Source organism: Microtus oregoni, unplaced genomic scaffold, assembly GCF_018167655.1.
Source record: "Microtus oregoni isolate MIOR12 unplaced genomic scaffold, Mior012 000000F_ref0000247, whole genome shotgun sequence".
Lineage (NCBI taxonomy): Eukaryota > Metazoa > Chordata > Mammalia > Rodentia > Cricetidae > Microtus > Microtus oregoni.
Genome location: NW_024543059.1, coordinates 29,614,292 through 29,634,193, shown reverse-complemented (window position 1 = coordinate 29,634,193; position 19,902 = coordinate 29,614,292). Strand labels below are relative to the sequence as shown.

The following is a 19,902-nucleotide window of genomic DNA, read 5'->3' as shown; positions in this document are numbered from 1 at the left end:
CAAAGAGTTGTTCTCCGAGTTCCACGTGCGTGCCAGTGTGCACACAACAACAATGATCATAGTTTCAACAGTCTTTATGACCTAGGAGGAGGAGGATTGAAGTGGGAGTGTGTGTGCCCCTGTTTAGAGGGGAATGTGTTTTTCCCTTTGGGTGGGATGTGAACCCCATGATCCCAGGATTTCCTTTTGCTAACGCTCAGGACGCTTCCTGCATGGATGAAAATGGAGGAGTCCTTAGGCGTGTAATCACCAGGGGCTGTGACGGTAAGCAAAAGATACAGCTGCCCGTGTGACAGATTTTGATTTATGCTTTCCTGGTTTCCTGAAATGTAGAAGAACTAAGGAATTGTCTTTCTTTCCCTGGGAAGAGTCCAGAATCCTGGGTCTCTCTCAGGCACAGCACTGGGCCAAGACTCAGATAGAGCCGTGCATCCAGTGCCCACTGCACGCTGTGCCCTGATCTTAGTATGGGGACAGTGGTAGAGGGTGACCTGTCTCCTGCACTGAATGGCTCCACAGGGCATGGCACATTCCTCTCTTATGGAGTCCAGTCTATACAACAGCCTGGAAGGGAGAAATCAAAAGCCTCATCTTGTAGAGAGTCAGGATCTGGACCCAGATGTGCCTGGCATAAAGTGTGTGCTCTTTTTTTTTTTTTTTTTGGTTTTTTCGAGACAAGGTTTCTCTGTGGTTTTGGAGCCTGTCCTGGAACTAGCTCTGTAGACCAGGCTGGTCTCGAACTCACAGAGATCCGCCTGCCTCTGCCTCCCGAGTGCTGGGATTACAGGCGTGCGCCACCACCGCCCGGCCCCAAGTGTGTGCTCTTAAACTGTCTGCAGGATGCCAGTCCACAGGAGGCAGGACCTGCCTGGCACGAATGCCCGGTCCAGGGAAGCTGGCACACAAATCCTCATCTGACTCCTAGGAGCCAAGCATTAGCACAAATGGGAGAATCTTAGAAAGATCTAGACTAGGCTGTGGGGTTCGCTGGGACAAAAGCCTATATACCTCCAGGGTCCAGCTGAGGCCAATAAGTTCCCATTGTGTCTGACTCTGGTGGTCTACCATAGGAGACCTTGAGACTAGCTAGAGGGTAGAAGGCTCGTCTTAGTTCTTCAGGTTGGCAGAAAGTCAGTACCACACCAACCCTGGCTCTCGACTTCTATTCTGTAACACAATATATATATATATATATATATATATATATATATATATAGATAGATAGATATATAGATAAAGTTCTTAAACATGCCATAAAATCATGAAATACATACATCATTTGGAAAACCAAAGATGCCTCAGGGAGTTCAAGAGATGGCTGAGTGGGTAAGAGGTTAGGAGTGCTCTCTCAGAGGACTTAGTTCAGTTCCTAGCACCTGTGTTGGTTACGTCATAATTGCCTGTAACTCCAAAGCCGGGGGATGGGATGCCCTCTCCTGGCCGACACACACACACACACACACACACACACACACACCTCCCCCCTCCCCCACGAACACACTGATAAATAAAAATAAACAGTTAAAGAAAAGGATGTCTCCGTTATTTTTAAAAGAGGGATTTTAAAATGGAGAACTAGACAAGCTAATATGGGAAGATGAAAAACACAAACAGGGAACCGAGATCACAGCAAACCGTCTGCGGGAGGCAGCTGCCTCTCACAGCTGCAGCTCAGTGATAAAGCGCTTGCCGCACGTGTGCAAGCCCCTCCGTTCAGTCTCCAGCGCACACAAGCCAAGAGGAGGGGGCTCTCCTGAGTGGGGTCCAGGCCTGTGGAGAGGGCAGAGGGAACCCTGCTCAGCTGGGGCTCTGGCTTAAGAGGCCCAGAGGACACAGAGCTGGGCTCTGGTATCTGAGCACAAGTTGTTGACAATCTCTGAAAGATTCTTCTATAAGGAGGGAACGAACTGGAACAAATTGCAGCTGGTTGCTAGGACAACGGTGACAGAAAGTGAAGCAAGCCCTCTGTGTGTGTCCCCGCCACACACTCACAGTGTGCACAGTGTACAGTTGTCCCCGTGTCAGAAGGACTCATCCCAGCACCCCCCACAAATATCACAAGCCGCAGATGCTCCCAGCCTTTCTTAAAGTGACAGTGTCCGCAGAGAGCCTCTGTACATCTCCTGCAGACTTTAAGTCATTAGACACAGGAGGCCGAATACTAAGGAATGTTAGTTGTCAGTGTTCTACTTGCCAGGCTCAGAGACTAGCCTCTCAAGAAAATGCCTGGCCATGGGGATATTTCTCCTCCAGTATATTTGCTCTGTGTGTGCTTGATATGGAGCCATAGATTTGTAGACATGTGTGCATGCGTGTGCACGTGCGCGCGCACACACACATACACACACACACACACACACACACACACACACAGGAAGAAAAGATGCCTCTTCTACAACCCCTTGGGTCCTGGCAATCATCCCTAAGTCCCTACTCTGTGGCTGACCCATGTTTCCTTCACTCTTCTTGGGCATTTTCCTCTTAGGAATCCAGACTTTTGTTCCTGAAGACCGAGCGTCCTCAAAGGCCATTTATTGGATGCTAGTTTGCTATTAACTTTTATGTGGGGACGTGGACTTCACTGAAGCCTCCCAAAAGAGGGCCCTGGGTTCCACACATGATGCCCCTGGTAACACATTATGCCCTATTTTGAAAAAAAAAAAAAAAAAAAACACCTTTTTGTTGCGGTTGCTCCTTCCGTTCCTTCAGCCAATAGCTGCTGAGATACCAGCCCATTGGGGCGTGGTCTCTCTCTCTTTAAAAAGGCTGCCACTGCTCTCTGGCTTCAAGCTCCACTTCCAGCGACTAGGCTCCCTTCCTGATTGTGCAGAGGGCTGTTGTCTGGGATGGTGATCTGTAAGTTTTCCCCCTTACATAAATAACCATTCTATTAATCATAATTCCAAACTGGTGTGGGATTGTGACTTACACCTTCACCTTTTCTTTAATAAAGACTCAGTTCTCCAGCATCCCCTGGAGATGTGTACCTGAGCATGGCTCTAGGAAGTTGTCCTGATTATATAATCACTGACGGGGGAAGACCCATCACAGTGAGCAGAACAAGGCCCTGACTGGAAGCCTGGACTCTATGAATGGGGGAGAGAACTAAGTGTCCATTTGCATCCACAGCTCTCTATGCTTTATTGCGGGGACAATGTCATCAGGTGGTTCAAGTCCCTACTGCCTTGGCTTTTCTGCCACGACAGACAGTCCCTTTGAGCAGTGAGGCAGAATAACCCTTTTCTTCCTGTCTGTCAGGGTGTTTACACAGCAACAGGAAAACAAAATGAAGACACTATTGTAGATTGTCCAGGTTCTATGTGGCAAGGACATTAAGAATAATGGAGTCCATTAAAGTTCATAGAACAATTTAATAAAAAAAAGATTCAGTTCCTTAGTTGGTGGAGTAATGAATGGTTTTGTGTTGACTCGGTGGCTTGCAAAGTCCCCAAGAATCTCGGCTTCCGGCTTGGTAAGATCCCAGAGCCTCCTGCTTGAAGATCCCAGGAGGGACCTGGGATGGGAGAGGAAAGCACAGTCTCCCATTTGTCCAGCACAACAGCAATGAGATCTACTCACCAGGCCACCCTCTCTTGTCCCAGACCATGGTGGTCGTGTTCATGTCATGGGAGGGAAGTGACGATTGATTCCAGCCCTGACTTGTACCCTTCAGGACAACCTTACCCTTCAGGTGATTGTCTTCCCGCTGGAATCATGAATGCATAGCAGACAGGCAACCAAACTCACCAGGCCAGCTGCATCTGTATGACTGGAATAGAGTTAGATTAGTGACAAGGGGGTACAGTGACAGATGCACATATAGGAAAGTAAAGAGATAGATCTCTCGAGGACCCTGAGACGTTTGGTGGCATGTTCATACTCATCAAAAAGAACCCTGTGTGAGGAGTCCCTTGAGACTCAGGGGGATGGGTAGCCTGTTCTGTGATGTCACTAGGCATCCTTGTTACTCAATGGGCTTGTATAGAAAGAGTCCATGCTTGCATGGGCAGAGGCTTTGACTTACAAGTCACCACAGAGATCTCCTTTCCAAGGCCAGCCTACGGACCATGACTACCGTGCTTAGGTCACCGTCTCACAGATGAAGCCTATATGGTGTCCAGGGGATTACAGGTGACCCCTTCCAAAATGGAGGGTGCAGTAATTTGGACCTGGAATGTCTCCCCAAATGTCTGCAAGTTAAGGGCTTCATCCACAACTTGCTCTATCAGAATGGGCAAGAAGTTAGATTCCTAGAGGTGCCATCAAGAAATTTAACAATCTCTTCCTGTCACCTGTCTTTCCAACCAAGAGGTGAACAACTGTCCCAACCACACAGTCCCACCATGATACTCCTCTCCACACTGCAGGGAGACCGTGGCCTCCAAAGCTCAGCCCGAATATTCTCTTTTATTTCTTTGTTTCTTTATTTGACAGCACTGGAGATTGAGCCTAAGTCCTAATGCATGCTAATCAAGTGCTCTTGACACTGAACTACAGCCTCAACCCAAACTTCTCTTCTCTTTGTAAACCAATCACCTGGGGAGATCAGAAGTGAACCAGAAGCTGATGGATGCAGAAGGAAAGCAGTTTCACAACCTGGGCAGATGCGCTCTGGATTCATATCATCAGCAAACAGTGAGAGTTTAACTTCTTTTCTGATTTGTATCCGCTTGATCTCCTTTTGCTGTCTTATTGCTCTAGCTAGGACCTCAAGAACTATATTGAATAGATATGGAGAGAGTAGACAACCTTGTCCTGTTCCTGATTTCAGTGGAATCGCTGTGAGTTTCTCTCCATTTAGTTTATGTTGGTTGTTGGCTTACTGTATATTGCCTTTATGTTTAGATATGTTCTTTGTATCCATGCTCTCTCCAAGATCTTTATCATGAAGGGATGTTGTGTTTCATTGAAAGCTTTTTCATCATCTAATAATATGATCATGTGGTTTTTATTTTTCAATTTGTTTATATGGTGGATTACGTTGACAGATTTTTATATGTTGAACCATCCCTGCATCTCTGGAATGAAGCCAACTTGATCATGGTGGATGATGGTTCTGATGTGTTCTTGGATTCGATTTTCCAGTATTTTATTGAGTATTTTTGAATCAATGTTTATGAGTGAGACTGGTCTGTAATTCTCTTTCTTAGTAATGTCTTTGTGTGGTTTGGGTATCAGGGTAATTGTAGCCTCATAAAAAGAGTTTGGCAATGTTCCTTCTGTTTCTATTGTGTGAAACAATTGAAGAGTATTGGTATTAGTCCTTCTTTGAAAATCTTGTAGAATTCTGAATATCTTGTAGAATTCTGAGCTGAAACCATCTGGTCCTGGGCTTTTGCTTTTTTTTTTTTTTATGACTGCAGAAACAACTTCTTTAACAACAACTAACTCTCTTGCAATTTTTCAGGTTTGTTGCTATTTGTTTTTGTTTGGTGTCAGAGCATTAAAAAGTTTTTTTTTCCTAAAGTCAGGTTTAATGGCTTCTACCTTTACTCGCAGCACCTGAGAGACTGAGGAAGGAATATTCTGAATTTGAGTCTAACCTATACTACATAGCCAGTTCCATATCAGCATGGATTAAGAGACTCTTGTCTATAGAAAAGAAAGTAAAATATTTCTTTCCTAGGTGCCTCACCACTGCCATCAGGACAGGAACATTCCAGAACTAGAGGGAAAGAGGAAGGGAGGGAGGGAAGAAGGGAGAGAGAGAGCCCCATAAAGAATAACTATCTACCCACCCGGGGAAAGAGGATGTGACAATGGTTCTCATGCCGCATGGTGACAGCTGATTCGCGTGTTTTTGTTGCACCTTTTTTCTTCCCTCTCAAAAAGTAAAAAGTAAAAAAGTTTGAGCCCTTTCTTGTGTGGCTATTGCTGGCAGCTCAGGACAGTAGTGCAGGGTTTCACACAGGTGAGGGTCGCAGCACACCTGCCTGCATCGTGGTGGCCTTGATCTTCACACCCTGAAGGACAGGCAGCAAAGTCAGTGAATGCCAAGACAAAGCAGAACCTGGCTGTCACTGTGACACTTTTGCTAGTGGCTACATTGCTCTACCAAGGATTCAAGAAATGACTTTGAACTCAGGAGATGGCACCCCACAGAACATTCACATTTTGTGGAGGATAAAAGTGGAGTTATTTCTTTTCCATTCAGACCTTCAAGAAGTATTAATGAATTTTCTGGAAATGGGAGCAAGACATCCAGCTTCTGGTCAGGAACATGGACCATGTCACTGACAGATGAGCAGTGGGGAGGCCTGGAAGCCAACGCAGAATGAACAATGGGTAGGGGAGGGAAAGGCGAGAAGAGTTTACTGTGTATCCATACCATACCATGAGAAAGGGGGCAAGTGTAGGCCTGGCCTAAGCATGGTAGTCTGTTTGGGCTTAAGACAGGTCAGGCACTGGATTCACTCATGCACCTCCCACATTCAACAGGCCTGTGGGCCTTGAGAACATGCTGAGGGAGGATCTGAGGAGTCCCAACAGTGCCTCCTGCGACAGAAACAGAATGACCTTTGCTGGCATTGGGGAAAATAAAGACAGAGTAGGCTTGGTAGCTTATTTCTAAACAACTACTGAGCAGCAGCCCTGGTGTGGGACAATTGTCTGTATTCTATCAATTATGTTTTAATTAAACGCTGATAGGCCAGTGCGTGCCAGGTGGGAAGTATAGGCGAGACAACCAGACAGGAAGTAGAGGCGGGTCAATAAGAACAGGAGAATTCTGGGAAGGAGGAAGCCCATTCCTCTGCAGTTCTGCCCATACACAGAAGAAGGAAGATGTGACCTGCCCGGCTAAAAAAGGTACTGAGCCACGTGGCTAACATATGCTAGAATAGTGAGTTAATATAAGTTTTATATTAATAAGTTAATAAGATGCCTGTGCTAATGGGCCAATCGGTTTATGAATAATGTAGATCTCTGTGTGATTTCTTTGGGACTTAACAATTGTGGGAACCAGGCAGAACAAGGACCGGGTGGGACAGAAAACCTCAGACAACATAGCCCCTGTCTCAATTATAAAAACAGGACTGGAGGAAGCGGGGAGAAAGCAAGTCCCAGCACCTGGCGCTCCAGGTGCTCGCGCTCCAAAGCTGCCTAAGGAAGGTGCTGGCCCCAGGCAAAGCGATGGGACGTTGTATGAATTCCGCGCCTATTTTCTCAAGCCCTCAAAGACGAATGAGTTCTTGGAAAATTTTAAGGAAAATGTTCACCTTCGGACAGCTCACTCTGAATTGATTGGATATTGGCGTGTAGAATTGGGAGGCAGAACAAACAAAGTATTGCATATTTGGAAGTATGATAATTTTGCTCATCGAACGGTGGTTCGAAAAGCCTTGGCCAATGATAAGGAATGGCAAGAACGATTCCTCATCCCAAATTTGGCTTTCGTTGATGAGCAAGAGGTTGAGATTACCTACCTGGTACCACGGCGCAAAATAGGAACACCTCCAAAGGAAGGAGTCTAGGAATTGGCTACCTTTCAGATGAAGCCTGGTGGTCCAGCGCTGTGGGGTAACGCATTCAAAAGGGCAGTAAATGCCCATGTGGAACTGGGCTACTCTACACTAGTTGGCATTTTCCACGCTGAGTATGGAGCCCTCAACAGAGTTCATGTTCTCTGGTGGAACGAGAGTGCAGACAGTCGGGCAGCTGGGAGACACTGGTCTCACGAGGATCCCAAGAGTCGTGGCTGCTGTTCAGGAAAGCGTCATAACCTTGAGTCTTAGCAGAATATGTTCCTGATCCCAGCTTCCTTTTCACCACTGAAGTAGGTTCCGACCCGACATCGGGTATCCCAGTCACTGATGTGAGTGAGGTGTGTCTAGAGCAGGGGCCCATTGCTCCCAAGAGAATCGTTCCCTTTGCTGCCTGAAGGAGGTGGTGAGTTACTTCACTGTGCCCTCTGCATCCTAAGGCTACCTGTGTCCTTTGCTACCAGTAGTTCTAGAAATACTTCTGTTCATCTTCCCCATGCCATTTCATGTCTACCAGACACGAGAAAGAGTTGCCATTACTCCACGAGCCTGGCACTTTATTCTTTTATGATATCTTGTCTTCTGTGATTTCATGACTAATTGATGTCTTATATTCAAATAATGATTTTGAATTTTTTTTCCTGGAATAAAATTTTAAATTAGTTTAAAAAAAAAAGGACTGTCCTGTGATTGGAGATGTTATGATTTAGTTGGTTGCATGCACCAGAGTTCAGATCATGAATGGCTAAGCAAATGTTTCAAATTTAAGCAACACTGGCTTGTAGCAAAGTGACCATACTCTTTTTGAAAAATAGTGGTTCCAGTTTAGTTGCTTCCTGGCTTCCCCTTCTAAAGATAAAACTGGGATTAGTTAACAATGGTCAAACCTACTCCAAGTTGCTTTTATGTTTAGATTCGTATACCTGGCTACTCAAATATGTTTCCAGAGAATTCCCTACGTCATTTCATAGCAGAACAAAATCACCCATTTCAGTTTGTGTTCACAACCTGTTGCAAGGATCGTATTAAAGATAACAAGGCAACTGCAGTCTGTTTTTGCTCTTGTCTATTCTAATTTAGTTAGAATTCTCTGCATCTAAAAGTCTTGCCTTTGACTTATGCAAAGGCATTTTAGTCTGAAAGGCCTAAATAATTCCTATGTGAGCCCAGCTTGAAAGTCAACAGAACTTACCTCATGTGTATGCCAGGCCCACCCCAGAGCAGCTCAAGGATGCTGCCTGGAAGTGTTAGTGGTATTGCTGTTAGGCATAAGGGTGTCTGGAGTACCTATAAAGGGACATTCCTCAGATTCTGCCTTTGGACCTTTCTTGAAAATGGGTTACAATGACTTGGAGTGATGATCAAGTCCAGGTTCCACACCTCAGTGGACAGTCAGCTCAGAGACCAGCTGACTCTGACTGGCAAGTGCCAGGTTTTAGCATGGTTTGTCTCCCCAAAATCCACATGTTGGGCTCTTGGTGGAGGATTTCAGTGTTGGAAGATGGAGTCCATCAGGTTCCAGAGATGGAGTCCAACAAGAGGTGCTTAGGTCGCTGAAGACTGAAAGAATGTCCTTGGAAGGGGCTAAGGTATGTCTCTTGGGACTTCTGATCACAACACCACCTCTAATCTCTCCCTCCCACACTTGCTCCAATCACTTTGACAACACCCACCATAATTCCTTCACCGAAAACTAAGTCAGTGAAGTCCCTGGCCAAAAGTTTGAACTTTGAAAATTTTGCACAAATAGATTTCCATTCATATGACACCCTTATATGGATAGAAGATGGATTAGGGTTATAAATAAGGTTTAGGGAACAAGGAGCCGCTGACTACATAGGGAGTCAATAGGGCTGTTTCTAAGGGTGATGGAATCACTCTGTCAGGGATGGAAGCCATAGATACAGGAATCGCTATGCTTGTTAAAACCCGCAGAACTATTCTTCCTAACTCTGTCTCTCTCAGACTCTCTACATCCATTCAGGCCTATGTGTTGCACATGTCTGTGTACACGGGGCAGTTTTCTTCCTGCAGTCCCTTGAGGTCCTTCACTCAGCGGCTAAGGAGTAAGTATGAAGAATTCACTTCCATGTCTTGTGGTTGCAGGCACAGATCCTGCTAGCTCCCTTCTCTGCCCCCCCTCCCCCCCAGCAAGCAGCTTCTGAGAGCTTCCTGGGACTCAGCTTCTGCAGCTCTGCAATGATAGGCAGGCAGAGTCCGTTCCAGATGAGTCAGTCTTGGCTCCAACCCAGGCCAAAGCTGCTGCTGGCTGAGCTGAGAGAATCAGGAGACTCTGTTTGTCCTAGACAGACAGTAAATAAACAAGAAATCCCCCCAGTGTCCCATGAAAATGACTTACAAGAAGTCAGATGAAGTGAACACTTCCTAAGCTCTTTTTCCCAGAGAGTTTTACAGAGGATATTGACAGCTGTCTCTGAAGGGATGGAGTCCTGATTTTGTTAAGTAATGGAGCCTGGCACCCACACCCAAGACACCATAGAGATGTGCTGTGTGGTTCTGAGTGCCCCAGCATTTCTGGGAATGTATGAGGATGTTTATGAAGTGCTCAGACACAGGGAAGCTTATCCTGACTATAACTGGAGTTACAGACAGTTGTGAGCCACCCTGTGAAAGTAAACTAATGAGAGCTTCTAGATACAAAATTATTGTGAAAATTTCAATGTTATTTCTGTGAATTAAAAACAAATGGAAATGCAATAATGTATTTACAAAGCAGCAAGATGACTATGCACATCGGAAAGACCAGAGTGAAGCCAGCTTTAGAGGAGAGGATGCTCGAAGAGGTTGTTGGGGATACTGTGTCTCTCACAATGGCTATCTGGCTTTTAAAACAATAGACCTCAAGAAACTACGATTCCCAGGAGTCTCAGGTGAGAGACGAGAAAACCTAAAACCCACATTAAATGGGCTAGTATTGTGTGGGGGTTGGGGGAGAATGCTTTTATCCAGGAACTAGATTTACAATTTGCCAGACCATCTTTCAGAAGAGCCAATGATGGGTAGACAGTAGGTCTGACAACACTTGCCCATAACTGTCTGGCTGTGCACACTGCAGCCTTCTACAGGCCCCAGCCTTACTTCGGGACCCTGCAGATGGGCTTGAGGTGATCGGATGCCTCAGGTCAGTGTGATCACTATTCATTTGGCTGTTTTCATTGGCTTATCAAGGACAGGTGAGCAATCCTGGCTGAGTGTGGCCCAGGATGGGTCCCTGAGTGTAGTCTCAATCACAGTAAAGAGAAAAAAAATGTTTTCAAAGAAATGGAAATGTTGAAAATTGAGAGTGCAGTGATGGAAGTAACATGGTCTCAGCAGAACTCTCCACATGCCAAATGCATGCGACGGCTTGAGGACGGATCAACAGAAACTATAGTCAAAGACTACAGGAAAAAGTAAGTGAAGAAAAGTCCGCATAGCCACAGAGATTCGAGTGCATTCAAAAAGACACACCAGCAAACACACCCTGAAAACAGAAGGAGAAAGAGGGAAAAAAAATGAAGAAATGAAAACTGAAAGTTTCTAAAGCTGATTCAAGACCAAACCCATAGAGGAAGCTCAGCAAACTGGAAACATGTGATTTCTGAGATTCACAGACAGTAAAGCACGCTAAATACAAAAAGCAAAAAACGCTGACAGCCAAGGGTGAGTGGAAAAGCTCAGAAACAGCTGGAAAAGCAACTGTAGTTTCTAAAGAAACCAAGTGGGATTAACAGCTGACTTCTCTGGGGGATAATGGCAGTCAGAAGACAGTGGGGCCCTTGCACTGCTCAGAGAAACTGTTAGCCTTGAACTTTACATACAAACTTTACTTCAAAATGGAAGATGAAATAAAGGCACCACCACAGAAGCAAAAATTGGTCAGATGGTGTTGCTAGCAGAAAATATTTCCTCCCTTATAACAAAAACTAGTGGAAGCCTCTCTTCCAGTGACCCTGTAAGATGATTAGAACATAGACACACACAGCATCAATGTTAGTACTTTTGTAATCATCTTGTGTAATTATAAACATTAGAAATTCATTTTCTCGTAGCTGATTTTAGAAGGGTCTGTGTAAGGCAGTGCACACACACACTGTGTAGCTCAGCATAGAGCACAGAGACACAGTGTGTTTGTATGTGGCATCACAGCAAGGTAGGGGGCAGTGAAGTTGAACTTGGGTGTGTAAATTATCCCAGAGTGAACCTAGCATCTGCAGGAACAAAGGGAGGGAGCTACACACAGTAGAACACCGGGAGCAGAAACCGTAAATACATACCCCCTTTCCTTCCTTCTATCTCAACTTCTTTAAAAGCGGGAAAATTACAGTCCTGTGCCGTGAACACTCTATAAAATGATGAGCCACACATACAATGGTGGTCCCCTAAGACAGTAATGGAGCGGACCGCGTCCTATAGCTCCCTGAGGTCAGAGCCATCAGGACGTGTGACAAGGCTGGTGTAAGCAGGAACACTGCACTTGGAATCAGAGAAGGCAGCCACTGCGCTGGGCACAGACTGTCACACTCAGTAACACACGGCTGGCTGTAGTTTAGGGAGTCACCTGCTATGTTTGATATCATTACTCTAGAGAGTTTTCCTTCGGCTTATTAGAAACCAAGTAGACAGCCTTGGACTCCGGAGATGGACCAGGCAGCCCTGAGGCACTGCCATCAGAGACGGGGACAGATCTGGGCATGTTATTGTCCCTCGGTACCTAGAGAGGACTGAATATGTGATGAGGAAGACAATGACAGAACTAGAGGTGTGTGTGTGTGTGTGTGTGTCTGTGAGAGTGCGTGCGTGTGTGTGTGAAAGTGTGTGTGCATGTGTGTGTCTGTGAGAGTGTGTGTGCATGTGTGTGTCTGTGAGAGTGTGTGCATGTGTGTGTCTGTGAGAATGTGTGCATGTGTGTGTCTGTGAGAGTGTGTGTGCATGTGTGTGTCTGTGAGAGTGTGTGCATGTGTGTGTCTGTGAGAATGTGTGCATGTGTGTGTCTGTGAGTGTGTGTGCATGCGTGTGTCTGTGAGAGTGTGTGTGCATGTGTGTGTCTGTGAGAGTGTGTGCGTGTGTGTGTCTGTGAGTGTGCATGTGTGTGTCTGTGAGAGTGTGTGTGCATGTGTCTGTGAGAATGTGTGCATGTATGTGTCTGTGAGAGTGTGTGTGCATGTGTGTGTCTGTGAGAATGTGTGCATGTGTGTGTCTGTGAGAGTGTGTGTGCATGTGCGTGTCTGTGAGAATGTGTGCATGTGTGTGTCTGTGAGTGTGTGTGCATGTGTGTGTGTGTCTGTGAGAGTGTGTGTGCATGTATGTGTCTGTGAGTGTGTGTGCATGTGTGTGTCTGTGAGTGTGCATGTGTGTGTCTGTGAGAGTGTGTGTGCTTGTGTCTGTGAGAGTGTGTGCATGTGTGTTTCTGTGAGTGTGCATGTGTGTGTCTGTGAGAGTGTGTGCATGTGTGTGTCTGTGAGTGTGCATGTGTGTGTCTGTGAGTGTGCATGTGTGTGTCTGTGAGAGTGTGTGCATGTGTGTGTCTGTGAGTGTGCGTGTGTGTCTGTGAGTGTGCATGTGTGTGTCTGTGAGAGTGTGTGCATATGTGTGTCTGTGAGAGTGTGTGCATGTGTGTGTCTGTGAGAGTGTGTGCATGTGTGTGTCTGTGTGTGTGCATGTGTGTGTGTGTGTGTGTGTCTGTGAGAGTGTGTGTGCATGTGTGTCTGTGAGTGTGCATGTGTGTGTCTGTGAGTGTGCATGTGTGTGTGAGAGTGTGTGCGTGTGTGTCTGTGAGAGTGTGTTGCATGTGTGTGTCTGTGAGAGTGTGTTGCATGTGTGTGTCTGTGAGAGTGTGTGTGCATGTGTGTGTCTGTGAGAGTGTGTGTGCATGTGTGTCTGTGAGAGTGTGTGCGTGTGTGTGTCTATTGAGAGTATGTGCATGTGTGTGTCTATGAGAGTGTGTGCGTGTGTGTCTGTGAGAGTGTGTGCATGTGTGTGTCTGTGACAGAGTGTGTGTGCATGTGTCTGTGAGTGTGTGTGTGTGTATGTGTGTGTCTGTGAGAGTGAGTGTATGCATTTGTGTGTTTGTGAGAGAGAATGTGTGTGTGTGCATTGTGTGTCTGAGAGAATTGTGTGAATGTGTGAGTGTGTGTGTGCACATGTGTGTCTGTGAGAGAATGTGTGTGTACATGTGTGTGTGAGTGTGTGTCTGTAATAGTGTGTGTGAGTGTGTGGGTGTGTGTAGGGGTTGTGTGCACACGCATGCATGTTTGTGTGCACACATGTGCATTTTAGTTCCTTGCAGAAAAGTTTTAAATTAGACACAGTTTAAAATCAGGAAAGGTTTGCAGAATAAGAATGCAAAGCAGTGAATGTTTGTGCAGCTGCACAGCGAGTTTTGTGTTCTAAGCTAATATTTATTATTAGAAATGAGTCAAAACTCTTTCATTCAGTTTTTAAAGTTTATAAAATCAAAAGGTTCCAGAAGAGAAAATCTTATTGTTGAAGATTGTTTTCAAATCTCACGTGGCCTAAGCATCCAGCACGAGCAGAGCAGCCGTGTTCCAGGCCTTTGAATTTCTTTTCAGAGCCACCCACCCCTGCAGGCATCTAGCAGTGTGTGCCTCGTGTGGGCGGCTCCCTGCTTATTTTTTCTCTTTGGTTTTTAAATTGCATTTACTTCTCTGTGTGTCTGTAAGGGTGTGGGCATGCATGGACACAGGGCAGGGCATGTGTGGAGGTCAGCCGACACCTTCTGGGAGCCGGGTCCTACCCCCCAGCATGTGAGCCTGCATCATCAATCTCTTGTGAGGCTTAGTAGTGTGCTCCTTTATACACTAAGCCCTTCACTGCCTGAGTTTATCTCTTACAGAGTATTTCTACCACACCCTTCTGCGTTTATGCACACAAATGCTCACTCTTGTGTACAGTGGCCTACAGTATTCTGGACAATAACACGCTGTGTGAAGCTGAGAGGCAACAGGCTATCCCAGGCCGTCATGGTGAGTAATAGTTCACATCCAGCCAGCCAGTTCTGAGCAAGTACAATAGAATGTTTGCAGAACTACAAAATCGCTTAGAATATATTTATTTTTTTCTGAACTCTTTCCATCAGCAAGCAAAGCATGACTATGCACTGAATGAAGATATGCAGGAGGAGAAGGTTTATTGTAGATATGAGGGAGACAACAGCCAAAGGCATCTGGAAGTGTCCCCACTAAACTGGGCCAGGAGAGAAGGGGTGGGGTAGGGCGGGGGCTTAGTGGGAATGAGAAAGGAAGATGAGAACAGAGAAAGCAGGGAGGGGAACCAAGAGCCCAAGAGACTGCATGCTCAAAATGAGTGCGGTTACACAGGCATCAGAGGCTGGCGAAGGGAATCCCAGACCATGGGCTGGAGGGGTTGAGGCTAGAGAGGCAGGGTATGCCAGCCAAGATGACTCTGTAAGGGGGTACTTGTGAGTAAGGACTGGTGGCCAGAGGCAGCTTTGATGTTTTTTTTTTTTTTTTTTTTTTAAAAAAAAAGGCACCTCAGTTAGCTATTTGTCCTGGATTTCTCTGAGATCTAACATTCCAGACCTTAGTTGATGATAAATGGTGACGTAATATTTTCTATTACTACTTTCTTCCTGAAATTGGGGCATCTGTGTTGGGGCCCAGGATGGCTGGAATGATGACCAAAGAATGAAGAGAGGGGCACGCAGGCTGGGGGATGTCTGTTTGTCTCTGCCGGGGTTCTGTGGGACCACCTGGGGCTAGGGAAGGGTGGGCCGCTTTGGAGGCATCTGAGATGTTGAACCACCTAGGCACTTTGAAGTAGTCTAGGATGCAGAGGCTCCGGCTGCTTCCATTCGAAGCATCTAGGGCTGACCCGTTGGGAGCAGTTTTAGAGCAGACCAGGGCAGATGCAGACTAGAGACAGAAGATAAAGGTAAGGAGTTTAAGGGAAATGTTTTATCTCTGTGCACATTTGAAATTTCCAAGCCCATGGTCCTGGTAGCTGGCTGAAAGGGAGGAGTCTCAAGACCAGGGGAGAGAAAAAGATGCCACCCTCAGAAACAGGCAGAGAAATGGTAGAGATGAGAGGTTTGGTTTTGTTTTAAGTGGGAAGTAGAAAAAGCTTAGAGATAAGAAACCTTTGGAAGTATAGGACAGAGAAAATTTAGAAATAAGACATGGGGGAATCATTTGTGCAGTGGCACAGGTTGTATCTCTGAATTCAGAAATCAAATATGACAACTTTGACCACTGAACTGTACTCAGACCAAACTGTTTGTAGTTAAGACATAGAGGCGCTCATAAAATCTGAGTCCGTGAGGAAAGAGAGAAAGAGTTGTGAACTGAACTTTGCCTGAGGGAGGGTTCCTATAGGCTCTAGTAGGAACTGAAAGACAGAAGTCCAGGAGGGCATCAGAAAGCTGTGAGAATTTCAAGAGGCAACCGGGAGGGAACCAGGTTGCAAAGCACGGGAACTCTGGCTGAGAGAGGACTCCAGGAGGCCCAGGAGGGCTTAAGGCAGAGGTAGATCCTGCAGCTCTGAAACGGGGGGGGGGGGGGGGGGGGGGGACACCTCCAGGAGGAAGTTGCAAATACGCCTGAGGGGATGGTCAGGGAAGGGTCACGGTTAGGCTTAGGCTGTGTAAAGAAGATGAGGGACTTGCTGGAGGGAGACAGAAGGGGCAACGTCATGGCGGCCCAGAAGGGCTTAAGGAATATGCAGGACTTAGTGGGGCAGCTTCTAGAGGGAGGTGTGGAAGTTCCGGGAAGGAGTAGACGGAGCCAAGAACAGCTGACTGTCATGGTAACAAGAATCTCAATCCGGGGCCTCACCAAGTGGAATGGAGATTTGTCAAGGAGAAATGTTCCAAATCTCAGAGGAGGTGTTCCTTTCCACGTGACAGGGGCCCAGTTGGGGGAAAAGGAGCATCCTGGCCCACAGGTGTGGCTTTTGTGCTAAGAACAGACAAAGCAGGCAGCTCTGGCATAACACCTATCCAGGAGAGGAGAGGGCAGCTGAAAGGTGACCTGGGAGAGGCTTTTGGGGAAAGGGACAGGGTACGTGCCTTTGGTAGAGAGATGCTCTCGTAGCAGGCCAGAGTGGGGAAGAAATGTGCCCAGGCAGAGCATGGGAGGCTCCAGGAGTCAGAGGACGAATACGCAGAAGGTGAACTAGACTGCAGGAGCCAGAGAGACATGGAGTGGAGAAGAAGCTGAAGAGGTGGACTCTGGGATTTGGAGTCAACTTTGGAGGGTGATAGAAGCCAGCAGAACAAACGATCCATACATACCCATACATACATTAGGAGGGTCAGATCAGCAGAGGTCAGGACAGAGGCCTAGTTCCTTGGAACAGAACTCATATGTGCCAAACCCGGGTTTCAGGGCCAGGTGAATAACACAATGAGGACATGACTGCTCCCCATGTTGAGGGTAGAGGATGGGGTAAGCCAGCCAGGATGACAAGTGACAGCTACTTCTGAATAGGGCTGAGAATGGCTAGAATCAGTTTTGGTATGTCAAATGGGCACCTCAGCCATTTGTCCCGGGTTCCTGTGGGACCTAGCATATACACTATATATATGTATGTAATATATATATATATATATATATATATATATATATATGTAATATACACAGTGCAGTATAACTGTGCCACTGTGGTGTGCGTAACAGCAGTGCCACAGAAGGGCAGTGAAGAGGCACCGCTTCTGGAGGTTGAGGGATCAAACTAGTCAAAGTCAGAATTAACAGTGCAGAGCCCACCCCTGAAGAACTGCAGGGCACACATATGAAGGATTCCTTGTGGAATTCACAAAGGGGAACAAGAATGAGCACAAATGACCCAAATAGATGGTAAGAAGCAGTGAAATAAGCAGATGTCACTGAAGAGAGCGAGAGAGAGAGAGAGAGGGAGGAGGAGGAGGAGGAGGAGGAGGAGGAGGAGGAGGAGGAGAAATAGAATCCAAACAAAAATCATTGAAATAAGACACACAAAAGGGATTGTCAAGATTGCTCAGCAGCTAAGAGCACTGGCTGTTCTCCCAGAGGACACAGATCTGAATTCCAGCATTCACATGCTGGCTCATAACCATCTACAGTTCCAGGGCGATCTGACACTCTCTTCTGGCCTCTGTCACACGGTACACATGTGGTGCACAGACACGCACGCGGGCGAAATACCCATACACATTAAATAAACTGATTAGAAAACGTGGCAAGAGATGCTGCTGTAGCCCATGCTCCTTCCATCCCAGCTTCCTCAGACGCTGCAGCCACGGTGATGCTGAACCTGCAAAGAACTGGACTGTCATCCATGAGCTTCTTTTTAAAGAAGGAGTGGTGGTTGCCAAGAAAGATGTCCATATGCCCAAACTCCCCACGCTGGCAAATAAGAATGTGCCCAACCTTCATGTCACGAAGTCTATGTCGTCTCTCATGTCACGTTAGAGGAAGGAGTAGTTTGCCTGGAGACGCTGCTATTGGAACCTTACACAAAGGCATCCAGTAGCTAGATCCAAGATTACCTCTGGAGATTTCGCCTGCCACCCTGTGCCACAGTTGCCCTGAGACTCGCAGGCCTCAGACCAAAGGTCCAGAGGGTGAGTAACCTGCAAGATTCACAAGAGGGGAGGCAGACAGACTTCTCAGAAGGAGCAGTGAGCCCCGATAGTGACAAGAAAGCTGGCTCAGCAACCAAATGACAGTTTACGTTACAGGAGGGGATATTTGTTCATCCTACCCACCCGGCTTAACCCTGAAATAGCCACACAGAAACTGTATTAATTAAATCACTGTTTGGCCCATTAGCTCTAGTTTCTTATTGGCAAACTCTTATATTAATTTAACCCATTTCTATTTATCTATGTATCGCCACATGGCAGTGGCTTAACAGGTAAAATTCCCTGTGTCTGTCTCCAGTGGATCCAGGGCATCTCTCTGACTCCGCCCTTCTTTCTCCCAGCATTCAGTCCAGCCCCTCCACCTACCTAAGTTCTGCCCTATCAACAGACCAAGGCAGTTTCTTTATTCATTAACCAAGAAAAGCAACACACAGAGGGGGCTCCCACATCAAGTTTAGAGGTGGCTTTGGTCAGGGGACATGGTCAGTTAGCTACCTCAGTGAAATTGGAGATTGTGCTAAGTTGAGTAAACTTGAAAGAATAACATGGAAAAAATAACAAAATATATTTTATTTTTTTTAAGATTTATTTATTTTTATTATGTATACAATATTCTGCCTCCATGTATGCCCGCGCTCCAGAAGAGGGCACCAGATCCCATTACAGATGGTTGTGAGCTACCATGTGGTTGCTGGGAATTGAACTCAGGACCTCTGGAAGATCAGCCTGTGCTCTTAACCAATGAGCCATCTCTCTCCAGCCCCAATATTTTATTTTTCTAAAAGACGTAATTCACAAAAAAAAAATTCCCATGATCCATTAAAATGTATAAAATAAAAGGGTTTATGATACAAGGAGAAACTGCTACAAATGTGATTGCAGTGGGTTGTGTTTTACACTCTTTTGAGGGAGGCAGAGGCCATGGTTAGCATTCTAACCATTTTCTTACCAACTTGACACAAGCTAGAGTTATCTGGAAAGAAGAACCCCAAGTGAGAAAGAAAATGCCTCCACCAGATTGCCTGTAGACAAGTCTATGGGGCATTTTCTTGACTAATGATTGATGTGGGAGGACCCAGCCTACTAAGGACAGTGCCACCCCTAGGGGAGCACCAGTGTGTATAAGAAAGCAGGCTGAGCAAGCCATGGGTTACAAACCAGTAGACCATGTTCCTCCATGGTCTCTGCTTCAGTTCCTGCCTCCAGGTTCCTCCCTTGAGTTCCTGCCTTGGCTTCCACTGAAAATGGGCTGTAACCTGTAGGCAATTAAACCCTTTCCTCCTCAGGTTGCTCTCATTACAATAACAGAAGCCTAGCTAACCCAGTACAGGAAATATCCCCCAAAGGCCATGTGCTAAAGCCAGTGCAAGTTGTGGTGCTGTTGGGTGAAAGTTTTTGCGCCCTGATAAACCTCTCCACAGACACAATAATCCAAATCAGACCAATCCAAATCGAATTAGAAAAAGCCCAGGTTTAATGGATACCAATGCTCCTGGGTGGCCTTCCAGCCCCCCAGAGAGGAGACTGGGAAGGAAGGCCGAGAAAAGACATGTTTGTTCTCTAGGGGGCACTTTAAACACCCTGTGGGAGTGATGTTGAGCATCTCTGGGGAGGGGGTCATCATTTGGTGGGCTTTCTAGGAGGTGGAGTCTGGACTGAGGCAACTCCCAGGGGAGGAGGCTTGATTTGTAACTTCCACCCAAACATTCCAGACTCTTTGGATATATGGATGCCAGAGACTGAGGTGATGGTTTCAACTAAACAGTTCAGACTCTTTGGATATATGGATGCCAGGGGCTGAGGTGAAGCTTCCACCTA

At 46.4% G+C, this 19,902-nt stretch overlaps 1 pseudogene; it reads left to right on the top strand.

The window, feature by feature from the left end:
- Nucleotides 1-167: 167 nt before the first annotated feature.
- On the top strand, nucleotides 168-7,875 carry LOC121459899 (annotated as a pseudogene).
- Nucleotides 7,876-19,902: the final 12,027 nt, after the last annotated feature.